Genomic DNA, 6000 nt, shown 5'->3' with positions numbered 1-6000 from the left:
ATACATGTGGTTACGTGCTGTGTCACATAATTATGTATGTAGTGTTGTTTGTGTGTGCGGGTCCATGTGCGTGGGCGTGAGTGCATTTGTTGTATGGTCCATTGTTACAGTCACAGTATTTTGGTGACTGGTGACATCACGTTTAAATCCCTGATTGGCTAACCCGACCTCTCTGCTTAACTGATTGGCTGAGCTTGGCATAACGTTTGTGCCACATAGCCTATATAAATTAAAGGGACGGTTGGCGTCTTTCCTGACATGCATGGATGTCCTCAAAGTAGAATGCTGGTGCCGTAGTTATTGTGGTTGCCCAACAGGGCAACACACTATAGTCCTGGGGAAACTTTATTCTAGCTAATACACTTTATTTGTGAATGGGTTTTTACCTTATAGAGTAAGTCCATTGAGTTCAATGGAGTGGTGCTAGCTTGAGGATTGGTCATGCTTCACATGACAATTTGGCTCAATAAATAGGAAATAACAGACAATTTCCAATTGCACCTTTCTAGTAATAAACTAGACCAGGTCAACCTGGTTGTGCCAGACCCCCTGTCTGTCATCATCATTTATAACATCATGCCTTTTGTAGGCATGTCATCATCATGTCATCATCATATATACCCTTTATATAGAAAACCCGGACAGACCGACATTTGCTTATGTAGGCCTACCCATTTCATGGGTCTGGCAATCATATCATCATATTTGGCTTTGATTGCGACCATGGGTCGCAGTTAACTATGGAAACCAGCTTATCTTGTCCACGTATATCTGTCTGTCTGTACGTCACGTCTGACACTGTGGTTCCCCTGACACATCACTGTGACATCACAGGTGTCATCACAGTCAGATACCCAGAGCAGGGATCTCCATGGGAACCACTCTAACAGAATCCCTTTTATGCCCATATATGGAGATCCCTGGCCTGATGTCATCAATATTAAGCCCATATCTAACAGGACTTCATATGAGAATGCCCATATAAGGAGGAAGACAGCCCATATCTCTGTGGCTCGTTCAGACAGGGATCTCCATGTATGGGCATGAAAGGGATTGTATGTATGATGTCAGATGTGATAGACGTCATAGGATTTTCACATAACGAATAACTGAGTAAGCATGTTTGGGGTCTCACAGCATATCTCCATATACAGTACGTGGATCTCCATATACTGTATGGATAACTGGTCCGATATACATCACTGGACAGACGGCCAAGACATGGTGCGACCTCGTCCTTTAGGGCGAGGTCGCATGTCACCCTGAGGTGTCTTACTAGTTGAATAATGCAGGATGAATCATTGAATGTTGCATGATGATAGCTACACTCACAGAATGCATTATGTACTCTTTTTGCTTTTATGTTGTCCACCAGAGGGTGCCAAAGACTTGAATACCAACTTTGATTCTATGACAAGGATAATCAATAAGGAAAGGTTCTGGCAGGAAATATGAACACTGTTTTGTTGTTCAGAACTCCATGCTGCCAATAATCTCCTTTTCCTGTCTGATTTACTGAATTGCCTTAATAATAGTTTTACTAATAGGTATGATGTAGCCTATTAGATGTGTTGATCAGCGCTGTTTGTTGCTCCCTAATTCTACTATTTTGTGCATCTAACTGGTATATTTAATTTAAATTAAAAACATTTATTATCCTACTAACTCTGAGGGTCCAAAAATATATCTTTAGTTCATTTGAGTTCAGAATGTGAATGTCACTTGTTAAAGTCTGTATCAATGTCTAGTAAGCAAGCTACTGCACAACTGCATTGAGGAGTAAACTAACTGTATTTTGTGTAGTTTACATTGGACATATTGACAGAGTTGTGGTTGTGAAAAGGTTCTTTGATCTCATTGTTTAAACAGAGGATTATTTTTTCCTCTTCAAAATGTAGCATTGTCTCTGCAATGCCAGTGTCAATGTCACTTGTTTAGTTGAGTTATTGTAGTTGTCAAGGAACCAAAGTAAATACAAGGCCCCTGTGTGACAATAGCCTGCTATGGCTTGATGCGGATAATGTCCACTTCAAAATGGACAGGAGTCTTACAATAGTTATCAGATGTGTTGCTATATTGGCTACATTCTTGCCAATAGACAATAGTTATTCTTTCTTTTTAAGCTGACAGGGTCACAGACACAAAGTGGGCCCTGAACCAGAAAGGGTTCAGCCCCCCCCACCAGTTAAAAATAGCAGATATACAAGCTCACAGCGCGGCACCAAGTGCAGCGCTGCAAGCTTGTAGATCTGCTATTTTTGAAAAAGTCATGAGAATGTGTGCAAATCTTTGAATATATGTATTTTTTATTTATTTTATTTGTAACTCAAATTTTGCTTCTGGGTGGTCCCTGGAACTAAATATTTTGAGATGCGGGTCCGTGGCCAAATACATATCATTTTGGGGGTCCTTCACATGAAAAGGTTTGAGAACCACTGACATAGTAGTCTCTCAAGAACAGACTAACTGAGCTCCAGTTAAGTGAAAAGGACCTTTTCGTTGACGATGGCTAGCCAGATTGCTGACATAGAAACATAGGTTTTTCAAAAAACCTTAGAAGGATTCAATAGACACTTATAGAGTCAAAATTCTAATTTTCAAGATTTTTCAAAAATAGCAGATCTACAAGCTCGCAGCGCAGCACTCAGTGCCGCGCTGTGAGCTTGTATATCTGCTATTTTTCAATAGTTAAAGCTATACTGTGTAAGTTGCTCACCTAGAGGTCAGTAGCTCTATAGCAAACCGCGGTCGCGTCCGCGTCTTTCGGCCGTTTTTCGCCGCGGACCACCCCCGCGTCTGCCTCCACCTCGCCGAGATCTATCTTTAGAGGGGTCCCTGGTTCCTGTGCGTTCAGGCATTCGGGAGAAACTGACTCCTTCGCCGAGTAAATGCTGTTGTTATGTTGAGGCAAGCTACACGGGCGCCTACAAATATGGCCGCCGTATTGTGATAGCGACCCCACTTCAAGATGCGCTGTGATTGGCCGGCAGTGTATAACCGTCGCTGTGATTGGCCGGTAGTGTATGATGACGCAATTTTGCCGCGAAATTCTCCCCCCCTCACGGCTCATAGAAAACATATAAAGAGAAGGCTTCAGAAGCTAAAAATAACGGAGTGGGTGTTCTAAAACTTTAGCGATTTAACAGTTAGGACAATTTTAAGATTTGTTTTATAAAAAAAGTTACATGGTATAACTTTAAAGCATAAAATAATGATACACAAAATGTGCACCCGTTCTAAATGGGTTAAGGAGTGCTAGAGGTGAGTGCTAGGGGGTTGGTGAGATAGTTAAGGAGTGCTAGGGGATGTGTGCTAGGAGTGAGATACATAATTAGTGCTATAGCTATAGGTGAGATAGATGAAGAGTGCTAGGGGTGAAATAGATTAGATAGAGTGCTAGGGGGCGAGATAAATGAGGAGTGCGTGGGGTGTGATATATTATAAGGAGTGCTAGGGGTGAAATAGATTTAGATAGAGTGCTAGGGGGTGAGATAGGGTAGGTAAAAAGGGTAGGCACTGTAAGCTAAGGCTTCAGCCTACACCTTTTCGGTCAAAGTGTTTTTCTTTATTTTTAATGTGTTTAACCTTATAAATGCTTTAAGACTGAAATAAAACATCGATTCATTCATTCATAGATGAGGGGTGTGATATATTATAAGGAGTGCGAGAGGTGAAATAGATTAGACAGAGTGCTAGGGGGCGAGATAGATGAGGAGTGCTAGGGAGTGAGTGCTAGGAGTGAGATAGGTAATTAGTGCTATACATTAGCTAGGTGAGACAGATGAGGAGTGCAAGGGGGTGTGATATATTATAAGGAGTGCTAGGGGTGAAATAGATCTAAATAGAGTGCGAGGGGGTGAGGTGGAGTGTGGAGAGGTTTTCAGACCTTTCATGACCACCTGTGGTGATAAGATGTTGCACTCAGCTCTGATAGATGTTCCTTTGACAGCAGGTTGTGATCCAATAATAACAGTGTGTCCTGCTCTGTGTTCAACGATCTGTCAGCAACACTGTGGCAAGGCCGTTAATCTGGATGGAACCTTAATCACACACACAGGGCGCTTTTCCACCAGCAAAGAACCGGTTTGGGTTCTTTCTCCCGCCTAGTATGGGATGAACCAGAGGTGAGCTCTTCCACCGAGAACCGAGTTGGTTCCGAAACCGTAAAAGTTGGATCGGAACGGGAACCACAAAACCCTTGGTTCCGCAGCTTCCGCTGGTTCAATCTGGTTCAATCTGGTGGAAACGCAAGCCAGTTCATGGCCAGTTCGCAAGAACGAACCAAGGGTCCAAGAAAGTTGAACGGCGCTGGTTCTTGAACCAAGGTTCTTTTGGTGGAAAAGGCCCCACACACACACACGCATAGACCTGCAAGTACGCGCACACACATACACACGCATATGCAAGGCACACACATGCACACAAATATACACACATACACACATGACATCCGCATGCCTACACCTAGAGTAGCAATGCTGGCAATCTCACACTCACACACACACGCACACACACACACACACACACGCAAGCACACAAGCAAGCGTGCACACACACACACACACACACACACACACACACACACACACACACACACACACACACACACACACACACACACACACACACACACACACACACACACATTCCATGTGTCCCAGAGGAGTGTGTTAAGAGGTATTGTGAGTTCTGGCAGTCAGTGAGGAAGCTCCTCCTCCCTGACTTCCTAGTATTGTTGTCACATCCAAGTGTGTGTGTGTGTGTGTGTGTGTGTGTGTGTGTGTGTGTGTGTGCGTGTGTGCGTGTGTGCGTGCGTGCGTGCGTGCGTGCGTGCGTGCGTGCGTGCGTGCGTGCGTGCGTGCGTGGGTGCGTGCGTCTCATGTCAGATGCATGTGATGTGTGTGTGAGCCTGGGTGGGCTGTTGTACAGGTGCATAGATACAGTACATATTTTCTCCTTTGTTGAGATCATACTTGCAGGATACTGTAGCCTTAGTCCCTGCTGGTTGGCAGACTATCTCAGATCTCTGCCTACTGATATGTCTGGTGACTTATTTTAAATGCAAGGTTTTTCCTAGAACAGCCTCTAACAAACCTCCGCCCCTGGCACTGCTTTGGAAACCAATCATGTCACTGCACCAATATGAAGGACCCAGTGGTGGAAAAAGTACTCGCTTTTTTTTTTAACCAAAAGTACTCGCTTTTTTTTTAACCTTAAATGCCTATGACACACCCGAAGATTTACATTATAATACAGTAGGTCACATGGTTTTTGTAGAAACAGTTTGAAAAAGTTGAGCTTGTAGATCTGCCATTTTCAAAACTCCCAGTGTTAGCAGCTCAGCTACAGCCGTCTCAATGAAGTAGATCATGCTGTAGACAATCTCATCTGTGGTAGAATATTGCTCATATATATTATATATTATTATTATTAAGGTATTATTATTATTTTTTTTACTTTTCAGACTTAATTGTTCTATTTCCTCTGTGGTTCTGTGGGTCTCCGGTGTGATTCTGTGGTTCTCCAGCATTCAGATACGGAACATTCTGCCGTGGTTGTCCACCAGTATCCTATGTTTTCCATTCCCTAATATTAGTACATTGATTTATGTTATATGTTTACATTAGAATATTAGTAATATAGTCTATTTTGTATTCTACCCTCTTCTATGCCCTCGATGACTAATATAAATTCAAAGAATCTCATGTATTTGTTCAACATCTTACATCCACTTTGTATTCTGTGAATGATATAATATTTAATATAATCTATGATTACATCTAATCTTTAATCTAGTCTAATATATACGGTAATCTCTAATCTCATATCTCATCCCATGTCTAATTTCATTTAATATCTCGTCTGTCATCTCGTATTTAATCTAATCTAGCCTAATCTCATCTCAACTTCAACGTCTCTAATCTGTCATTTATTTCATTCTCATCTCATCTCATCACATCTCTAATATAATATTGCCCGTAATGTCATCTCATATAGCAT

The 6000-nt window shown here is 42.2% G+C and overlaps 1 protein-coding gene across 1 annotated transcript in view; it reads left to right on the top strand.

Moving 5' to 3' along the window:
- The window catches only part of LOC308299710 (palmdelphin-like), a gene marked incomplete at both ends in the record, with an annotated part of 66847 nt that overhangs the window by 56844 nt on the left and 4003 nt on the right, over nucleotides 1-6000 (top strand). The window lies entirely within an intron of this gene.

Source organism: Nannobrachium achirus (genome assembly GCF_963921795.1).
Source record: "Nannobrachium achirus genome assembly, chromosome: 15".
In the NCBI taxonomy this organism is placed as follows: domain Eukaryota; kingdom Metazoa; phylum Chordata; class Actinopteri; order Myctophiformes; family Myctophidae; genus Nannobrachium; species Nannobrachium achirus.
The sequence above is the reverse complement of the archived record's forward strand: the minus strand, read 5'-3'. Positions and strand labels throughout refer to the sequence as shown.